Source organism: Pteropus vampyrus, unplaced genomic scaffold (genome assembly GCF_000151845.1).
Source record: "Pteropus vampyrus isolate Shadow unplaced genomic scaffold, Pvam_2.0 Scaffold1000003289, whole genome shotgun sequence".
Lineage (NCBI taxonomy): Eukaryota > Metazoa > Chordata > Mammalia > Chiroptera > Pteropodidae > Pteropus > Pteropus vampyrus.
Window position 1 is genome coordinate 27,422 of NW_011917691.1, and position 11,047 is coordinate 38,468.

The following is an 11,047-nucleotide window of genomic DNA, read 5'->3' on the forward strand; positions in this document are numbered from 1 at the left end:
AGACAGTGTTGGCATGTAAACCGACACTGCAGTGGCAGAGGGAAATTTACTCAAATAGACCCTGGAGACTCCCAGGGTCCCTGTGCCACCCAACACGCATACCACCCAGAGGCTCATCCAGTTTCAGAGACTTACAGGCAACTGACAGGCAGTATCAGGCCTTGAGGAGCACTGGTCCCTCTGTTAAACTGCCATAGGTCAGGGGCGGGGGATAACCAACAGCTGCCTACAGCATTGTCTCTTCCACTTACCTATAGATCCAGCATAGGCAACAACCATCAGCAGATTGCTTTGTAGTTCTTACCAGGTACTCCTGAACAATCAAAAGCAGCGGCTGACCTTGTCCTATGGGGGAGCCCCTCCCAAGGGGCCACAAAATAATGCATCTGGAGGCTGGAACCAGACCACAACAGAGCAATTCCTGACCAGTCCCCTTAGTGATACACATAAAGGGTGGTTGCAACAAGTACACAAGCCTGCTAGGGCAAATCCCACTCAGTGGGGTTAAAATGGGACATCACTTGTAAAAATCTTCATCTTTCAGTGTGAAATGAAATGAGACATCTCTTTCAGAGTTCTTAATCTTTTTAGTAAACCTAGTTTTCTTCCTTTCTTTGGGAAAAAGGCCCTCTCCCTCAAATCCTGATAATTCCCCTGAAACTGGTGACTCAGATCCTCTGGGTATCGACAAGGGTCATCAGTCCATTGTTAGCAGAAATGGTGTTAAGCAAGACAGGGCCTTTAGAGGCTGAGAGGGGAGGGGATTTAGGCTAAAGGTTTTTTTTTTAACTCTTTAAGAAATATATTAACCAAGACTGTTTCCCTTTGCTCAACTGGCAAATCAATAATATAAATTAATAGATATATGATTTAAATAATAAGTTTGTATCTTCTTTTCCTTGTCTAGGGACTGAGGTGGCACTTTAGCAGGAAACCCAAGACCCCACCCTGACTGAGGCAGAAAGGGAAAGAGCTCCATGAAACCCCTGTAGGCGGGGACTACAGCCATTCTCAGCAGGAAGCAGATAAGGAAGAAGAGACCTCCTGTCCCTCAACATCCATACTAATAATAAGGGGGTTCATGACTCTTAAAAAGGAGTTAGGCAGGAAAGTTAGGGGGTTTCGAGTCTGCCTGGAAAGACTCTGAGGTCATCCTACCCTAGATAGGGGCTGCCCTAATCCACCCACAATTAGGCAAGCCAAAAGCATTTTTTAACTCTTACAAAGAAACAAGACAGTTTAAGCCAGTCACTCATACCTGTGCAATGAAGACCCCAACAACCTTCAACTCACCTGAGTCTCATTATATCATCATTATAATATGATGCATATGCCCAGAAGTTCATTAATATCATTATAACAGACTGAATTCTGGAAAAAAAACATGCGCAGAAAGCAAAATGATGAATCACTGAGTCCTGTCAATCTTAGTTGTCAATCATGGATGCCCACCTCTCTAAGAAAACCACCCACGGCAAATAGGGCTAAAATCCCCAAAGATTTTGTTACCAAGCCTTCTGAGCCATGCTTCTTCTGCTTCCACTCCTTTTCCTTCTAATAAAATTTTACTGTATTTCAGTGTCTTGCTCAATTCTTTGTTCGAGACATCAAGAACCTGGACAACACGCCGGGAGAGGATCTCCGCTCTCCGGTAACAGGGCCAGCCCCAACACAACTCTTACCTGTGGGTAGAGCCAACTCCCACAATTAGTCAGCTTGAGCGTTAATCTCATCCACTGATCTACTAACAACAATAAAGGCTTGGCGACAACAAAAGATCACACACAACCCACACAAAGATCACATCCAGAGCTCCCAGCATAAGGGATCAGGGAGAGTGTGCCACTGGGCCACACAAGACACCTTCCACATTCAGGCCATCATGCCAAGGCTGAGAGATGAAACAAATATTCCTGACATATAGACACAAACACAGAGGCTAATAAAATGAGAAAACGATGAAACATGCCACAAATGAAAGAACAGGAGAAAATTCCAGAAAATAAGCTAAATGAAATGGAAGCAAGCAACCGACCAGAGACAGAGTTCAAAATAATGGTTATAAGAATGCTCAATGAACTTATGGGAAGGATGGATGAGCACAATGAGAAACTATAAAAAAGAACCAGACAGAAATGAAGAATACAATAACTGAAATGAAGAATACACTAGAAGGATTCAACGGTAGATTGGATGAAGCAGAAGATCGAATCGGTGATTTGGAAGACAAGATAGCAGAATACACCCAATCAGAACAACAAAAAGAAAAAAGAATTTAAAAAAATGAGAGTTTAAGAGAACTCTGGGACAACATGAAGCGTAAAAATATCCAGGTCATAGGAGTACCTGAAGAAGAAGAGAGAGCAAGGGGTTGAGAATCTATTTAAAGAAATAATGACAGAAAACTTCCCTAACCTGGCAAAGGAATTAGATATACAAGTTCAGGAAGCACAAAGAGTCTCAAATGAGGAATTCAAACAGACCTACACCAAGACACATCATAATTAAAATGCCAAAGGTCAAAGACAATCTTAAAAGCAGCAAGAGAAAGGAAGCTAGTTACTTACAAATGTACCCCAATAAGAATGTCTGCTAACTTTTCAATGGAGAGTTTGCGGCCAGAAGGGAATGGCAAGAAATATTCAAAGTTATGAAAAACAAGAATCTACAACCACAAATATTCTATCCAGCAAGGCTTTCGATTAAAATGGAAGGTGAGATAAAGAGCTTCCCAGACAGGAAAATCTTAAGGAATTCATCACCAACAAGCCAGTATTACAAGAAATGTTAAAGGGTCTTTTGTAAAAAGAGGAGGGGTAAAAAAATTAGAAATAACAAATATGAATAATAAAATGGCAGTAACAATGTAATCACTTTAAATGTAAGTAGATTAAATGCTCTAACCAAAAGACATAGGATAACTGAATGGATAAGAAAACAAGAAGCATGCATATGCTGTCTACGAGAAACCTACTTCAGATCAAACGACACTCACAGACTGAAAGTAAAGGGATGGAAAAAGATATTTCACGCAATGGAAATGGAAAAGAAAAAGCTGGGGTAGCAATACTTATATCAGATAAAATAAACTTTAAGACAAAGTCTATATAGTAAGAGACAAAAAAAGGGCATTACATAATGATAAAGGGATTGATAAATCAAGAGGACATAACCCTAGTAAACATACATGTACCCAACATAGAAGCACCTACATACATAAAGCAATTATTAACTGGCATAAAAGGAGAGATCAATAGTAATACATTCATAGTAGGAGACTTTAACACCATATTGACACCAATAGACAGATCTTCTAGGCAAAGAATCAACAAGGAAACAATGGGCCTAAAAGACACACTAGAACAAATGGACTTAATAGATATTTTCAGAGCATTTTACCCCAAAGCAGCAAAATATACATTCTTCTCAAGTGCACATGGAACATTTTCAAGGATAGACTACATGTTCGGATACAAAACAAGTCTCAGTAAATTTAAGAAGATTGAAATCATATCAACCATCTTCTCTGATTACAATGGTATGAAACTAGATATCAACTACAAGAAAAAAACTAGAAAATACACAAATACATGGAGGCTAAATAACTACTAAACAATGAATGGGTTATTAATGAGATCAAAGAAGAAATCAAAAGATACCTGGTGACAAATGAAAGTGAAAACAAAACAACTCAAAATTTATGGGACACGATGAAAGCAGTCTTAAGAGGGAAATTCATAGCAATACAGGCCTACTTTAAGAAACAAGAAAAAGCTCAAATAAACAATCTAATCTTATACTTAAAAGAACTAGAAAAATAACAGGATACAAAGCCCAAAGGGAATAGAAGGAAGGAAATAATAAAGATCAGAGCAGAAAAAAATGAAATAGAGTCTAGAAAAACAATATAAAAGATTAATGAAACCAAGAGCAAGTTCTTTGAAAGGATAAAGAAAATTGATAAACCTTTAACTGGATTCATCAAAAAAAAAAAAAAAAAGAGAGAGAGAGAAAGGACCCAAATAAAATCAGAAATGAAAGAGGAGAAGTAACTGCAGACTCTACAGAAATACAGAGGATTATAAGAAAATACTCCAAGCAATATTATGCCAACAAATTGGACAATCTGGAAGAAATGGATACATTCCTAGAAACATAAATCTCCCAAGACTGAGTCAAGAAGAAACAGAAAATCTGAACTGACCAATTACCACCAATGAAATCAAATCAGTAATCAAAAACCTCTCCAAAAACAAGTCTTGGACCAGATGGCTTCATAAGTGAATTTTACCAAACATTCAAAGAAGAATTATCACCTATTCTTCTCAAACTATTCCAAAAAATTCAAGAAGAGGGAAGGCTCCCTAACTCCTTTTATGAGGCCACCATTATCTTGATTCCAAAACCAGGCAAAGACATTACAAAAGAAAAAGAAGACTATAGGCTGATATCTCTTATGAACATAGGTGCAAAAATCTTCAACAAAACATTAGCAAACTGAATTCAGCAATACATTAAAAATATAATAACACCATAATCAAGTTGCATTTATTCCTGGGATGCAAGGTTGGTTCGATATCCGCAAATCAATTAATGTGATACACTACATTAACAAATCAAAATATAAAAACCATATGATCATATCAATAGATGCAGAAAAAGCATTAGACAAAATCCAGGATCCATTTATGATAAAAACTCTTAGCAAAGTGGGAATAGAGGGAACATATCTCGACATATTAAGGGCCATAGATGATGAACGTACGGTTAACATCATACACAATGGGGAAAGGCTAAAAGCATTTTCCTTAAGATTGAGAACAAGACAAGGATGCCCACTTTCACCACTTCTTTTCAACACTGTATTGGAAGTCTTAGCCACAGCAATAAGACAAGAAAGAGAAATAAAAGACATCCAAATTGGAAAGGAAGAAGTAAAAGTCTCATTATTTGTTGTTGACATGATACTATATAGAGAGAACTCCAAAATTTCCACCAAAAAACTGTTAGAACTGATCAATGAATTCAGCAAAGTAGCAGGCTACAAAATAAATATTCAGAAGTCAGTGGCATTTTTACACACCAATGATGAACTTTCAGAAAGAAATTAAGAAAACAATTACAAATGCATCAAAACCAATAAAATACCTAGGAATCAAATTTACCAAGGAGGTAAAAGAACAGTTCTCAGAAAATTGTAAGTCATTGAAAAAAGAAATTGAAGAAGATACAAATAAATGGAAGCATATACTGTGCTCATGGATAGGAAGAATCAACATCATTAAAACGGCCATACTACCCAAAGCAATCTATAGATTCAATGCAATCCCTATCAAAATACCAAAGGCATTTTTCAGAGAGCTAGAACAAATAATTCTAAAATTTATATGGAACCATAAAAGATTCCAAATAGACACAGCAATCTTGAGAAAGAAGAATAAAGTTAGAGGTATCACACTACCTGATATCAAACTATGCTACAAGTCTACAGTAATCAAAACAGCATGGTACTGGCATAAAAACAGATATATTGATCAATGGAACAGAAAAGGGAGCCTAGAAATAAATTCACGTCTATATGCTCACTTAATATATGACAAATGATGCAAGAAAATACAATGGGGTAAAGACAGTCTTCAATAAATGGTGTTGGGAAAATTGAACAGAGACATGCAAAAAAATGAAATTAGACCACCTTATTACATCATACTAGAATAGACTCAAAATGAGTCAAAGACTTCAATGTAAGACCCAAACCATAAAATTTCTAGAAAAACATAGGCAGCAATATCTTTGATATTGCTACTATTAATTTTTTTTTCATTTATCTCTCTTCAGGCAAGGGAAACAAAAGAAAAAATAAGCAAATGGGACTACATCAAACCAAAAAGATTTTGCACAGCAAAAGGAAACCATCAACAAAACAAAAAGACAACCTACTGAATGGGAGATTTTCGCTTATGATACATCTGATAAGGGATTAATATCCAAAATATATAAAGAACTCATACAACTCAACAACAACAAAAGAAAACAAACAATCTAATTTTAAAAATGGGCAGAAGCCCTGAATAGATATTTCTTCAAAGTGGAAATACACATGGCCAATAGACATGAAAAGATGCTTGAGGTCACTAATTATCAGAGAAATGTAAATTAAAACCACAATGAGATATCACCTCACATCTGTCAGAATGGCTATCATCAATAAATCAAAAAATAACAAGTGTTGACAAGGATGTGGAGGAAAGGTAACCCCCATACACTGTTGGTGGGATTGCAAATTGGTTCAGCCACGATGGAAAATAGTCTGGAGGTTCCTCAAAAAATTAAAAATAGATCTACCTTTTGATCCAGCAATTGCACTTCTGGGTATTATTCCAAAGAAAACCAAAACAATAATTTGTAAAAATCTACACATCCCTATGTTCATGGTAGCACTATTTACAATAGCCAAAATATGGAAGCAACCTAAATGCCCATCAACAGATGATTGGACAAAGAAGTTATTGTTCATATATACAATAGAATATCACTCAGCCATGAAAAAAATGAAATCCTACTATCTGCATCGACATTGGTGGACCTAGAGGTCATTATGATGAGTGAAATAAGTCAGACAGAGAAAGATAAATACCATATGATTTCATTTATATGCGGAATCTAAGGAACAAAAAGAACAAACTAATCGAAAACAGACTCACAAATATAAAGAACGATCTGGTGATGGCCACAGGGGAGGGTGGTGGGGGGCTTGGAGAAAGGGTTTAAAAAGTACAAATTAGTATTGATAAATGGTCACAGGGATGGAGAGCACAGCATAGGGAATGCAGTCAGCAGTAATGTAATGGCTATGTGCAGAGCCAGAGGAAAGATAATCAGGGGGATCGTTTCATAGATATCCTCCTCAGGGTTATATAGGACAGGGCAGGATGGATAGCAGTACTGGGGTATAATCTGCCATAGAAAAGGAGAAAATGTCTATCATGCTTTCTGCCATGAGGCAACAGCCTGTCCAGGAACCAGGCATTCGGGACGGGTCAGACAGACAGTCTCTGAGGGGATTTTTGTGAAGTAATTTCTGTTCTGCCCCAGATCTGATAGGTCTGGCAGCATTCAGGAGACAGTCACATCATGAAATAGTCTTTCCTCTACACTAGCCAACACAGATATTATTCTTTAAACTTTTGCCAATGTGACAGACAAAAATTTCTGTCTTATTCTACCCGAAATTTTATTTTCACTAATTATATTTCATCACTGGTGGTGGTGTGCATCTTTTCATGTTTATCCTTCTGTGAATTCTGTTTATAAATTTTCCTATTTTTCTTTTAAATCATGTGTCTGTTGGGTCCTCCAGGAAGCAGATGCTGAGATAGAGTTAGGAGTGTAAAGAGTTTCTTAGGAAGTACTTTTCATGTGAAAGGAAAAGGGAGGAAGCAGGATTGGGCAAGGGAGCCATTGGTATACAATGCAGATTGCCAGTCAAAGCATCCTACATTGGGCAGAGGTTGGTAGGCCCTCATGCCAGTGTTGCTCAGCCATTGGTGGGATCTACTCCAAGAACAGTGTGACCCTCAGGTTCAAAGTTTTAGTGAACCTGAAGGAGTCAGCAGCTGAATGCCATTAGTTAATCATACTCCACAGATTGCCTTTTTTTCCTGGATTGTAGCTTTTCTGTATATATAAAACAATTATTAGTCTTTTCTTTTATAAATGTTTCCTCTTGTATGTTCTGGCTTTTGTATCTTTATTAGACATACCTCCCTCACACTGACATTATAAAAATATCCTCCCATATAGTCTTCTAATATATTGAGACACTTTATTTATAAACTATTTTATATAATGTGAATCATAAATATAGGTCCCAGAGGTATGAATTTTCTATATAGATATCCACTAGCCCAATAGCCTTTACTGAACTCTTGGTCTTCGCCACTTATTTGGCAAACAGTTTTAATCTTACATTACTGAAGGCTGTACTTTAGTCATTCAGAATCCACAGGAGTGATATGATAGATAAAAATGAAAGAAAAACCACAACTTCCAAAATATACCGACTCACAAAACAGATAAATTCTACCAAACCAAAACTATGACATTTATCACGAACTCCCTAAATTAAAACTCTTTTAACATTAGTTTGTTCTAACAGACCCATGTGTTCCAAGAACACAAACTAGCCCAAGAGTAACAAACAAATATGTATATTCTGAAATAAGACCACTGTTACATTAAGTCTGTAGTTTATAAATTCTGAATAATCCATGCCAATACCATCCTATGACTAACTCCAGCCCCCAAACATACCCTAACAACCCTCTAGCTCCATTCTGAGATGCCTCACACACTTCCTTACATACAATGTATGTTCTCCTTGACTGCAGAGTAAAAAATCTGTCTTTAACTACAGGTGTATTCCTGATGGTCTTTGGGCAATGGCATTGTCAATTTTTTTAAATCATAAATTTAAACCTGAAACAAAAATAATATTACTCTCTTAATAAACTGAAAAAGATGACAATTCCTTGAAAAGGGGGAAGAGCATGAGAAGCAGTTAATGGAAGACATGACCTTAGACAATAGCCATAGGCTGGACAATGCAGGAGAATTCTGCTTTAGACAGTGAGCACCAGAAAAAAGGTTTTCTTTCCCCGCGGTGATGAAGCCAAGAACAGGAGCAGCCCAAGGACAAACACATGGGAAAATTGGAGCACTTTATCAAAATCGAAAACATTTGTTCATTAAGACACTGATAAGATAATGAATAGGCCGAGACAGAAAATAACTGCAAAACATACATCTGACAAACATATATCTGTCTCTAGAATATATAAAGCTATATAACTTGATAATAAGATAAGAAGCTCAATTAAAAAATGGACAAAAGATCAAAACAGGCACTTAACCAAAGAATATAAAAATAGCAAAAGAGAACATGGACAACATGCAGCATCAGTCAAATAAAATTCAAGCCAATGAGATATCTCTTCACACCTACTAGAATAGCTAAAATTTAAAAGGCCATCTGTACCAAGTGTTGGTGAGGGTGTGGAACTGTCATTGCTAGTGGCAAAGCAAAATGGTACAGTTCCTTTGGAAAACAGTATGGCAGTTTCTCACAAAGTTAAATATTCACTTACCATATGACTCAGCAATTCCATTCCTAAATATTTACCCAGGAGAAATGAAAGCTTTAAAGACCATACTTGAATGTTCATAAAGAGCTTTATTCAGAAGCAGCTTTTTGGCTCCTTCTGCAGTGTCTGTCAGTTTTAGTTTTGGCTCCTCCCCTTCACTCTAGCCTCCACCATGTCCATGAGGGTAACTTATAAGGCATCCACCTCTGGTCCCCGGGCCTTCAGCAGCCACTCATATTTGAGTGCTCCCAGCACCCGTATCAGCTCCTTGGCCTTTTCCCGGGTGGGCAGCTACTGGGCTGGCCTAGGCATCAACATGAACCTGGCCGTGGGTTACGGCGGGGCTGGAGATATGGGGAGCATCACAGCTGTCCAAGTGAACCAGAGCTTGCTGAGCCCCCTGAAGCTGGAGGTGGACCTCAACATCCAGGCCATGCATACCTAGGAGAAAGAACAGATCAAGACCCTCAACAACAAGTTCACTTCCTTCATCAACAAGGTATGGAGCCTGGAGCCGCAGAACAAGATTCTGGAGACTAAGTGGAACCTTCTGCAGCAGCAGAAGACAACTCGCAGCAACATGGACATCATGTTTGAGAGCTACATCAACAACTTTCGGTGGCAGCTGGACACACTGGCCCAGGAGAAACTGAGGCCGAAGGCAGAGTTTGGCAACATGCAGGGGCTGGTGGAGGACTTGAAGTACAAGGATGAAATCAACAAGCACACAAAGATGGAAAATGAATTTGTCCTCATTAGGAAGGATACGGAGGAAGTTTACATGAACAAGGTACAGCGGGAGTCCTGCCTGGACGGGCTAACCGATGAGATCAACTTCTACAGGCAGCTGTATGAAGAGGAGATCTGTAAGATGCAGGCCCAGATCTCCAACATGTTCGTGGTGCTGTTCATGGACAACAACCGCTCCCTGGACCTGGATGGCATCACTGTCAAGGTCAAGGGCAAGTATGAAGAGATTGCCAACTGCAGCCGGGCTGAGGCTGAGACCATGTACTAGATCAAATATGAGGAACTGCAGTTATTGGCTGGGAAGCATGGGGATGACCTGTGTCACATGAAGACAGAGATTTCTGAGATGAACTGGAACATCAGCCGACTCCAGGCTGAGATTGAGGCCTTCAAAGGCCAAAAGGCTTCCCTGGAGGCCGCCAAGGCTGATGCTGAGCAGCGTGGGGAGCTGGCCCTTAATGATGCTCAGGCCAAGGTAGCTGAGCTGGAGGCTGCTCTGAGAAACTCCAAGCAAGACATAGCCTAGCAGCTGCGTGAATATCAGGAGCTCATGGCCCTGGATGTGGAGACTGTCATCTACTGCAAACTTCTGGAGGGCAAGGAGAGCCAGCTGGAGCCTGGGATGCAAAACATGAGTATCCATACCAACACTACCAGTGGCTACTCAGGTGGGCTGAGCTTGGCCTATGGGAACCTCACAAGCCCTGGCCTCAACTACTGTCTGAGCTTCCAGTCCAACTTCGGCTCTGGGGGAGGCGGGGCACTCTGGCTCCTTCAGCCGCACCAGCACCAGCTCCACCAAGACCGTGGTTGCAAAGAAGATTGAGACTCATGCTGCGAAGCTGGTTTCTGAGTCATCTGACGTCCTGCCCAAGTAAATGGCTACCATGGTCTCTCCTGGCCTCCGAGCCTGTGGGAAAGGAGCTGTGCAGAGGAGCCTCTGGCACAGGAGACCTGCCTAAAGCTTAGCCTCAGTCCTCAGCCCAACCCTGGGTGGGGAGTCTACTGCCTGGGGGACCACCTCTTACCTAAGTCAAGTGTTTCTTCCAAAATAAAGTCTCAGCTGGCTCTGTCAACCCTTAAAAAAAAAAAGAAAGAAAGAAAGAAAAAAGAAAGAGCTTTATTCATAATAGCCCCAAGCTGAAAACAACTCA

At 39.4% G+C, this 11,047-nt stretch overlaps 1 pseudogene; it reads left to right on the forward strand.

The window, feature by feature from the left end:
* The first annotated feature begins 9,312 nt into the window (after positions 1-9,312).
* Positions 9,313-10,786, forward strand: LOC105311344 (annotated as a pseudogene).
* Positions 10,787-11,047: the final 261 nt, after the last annotated feature.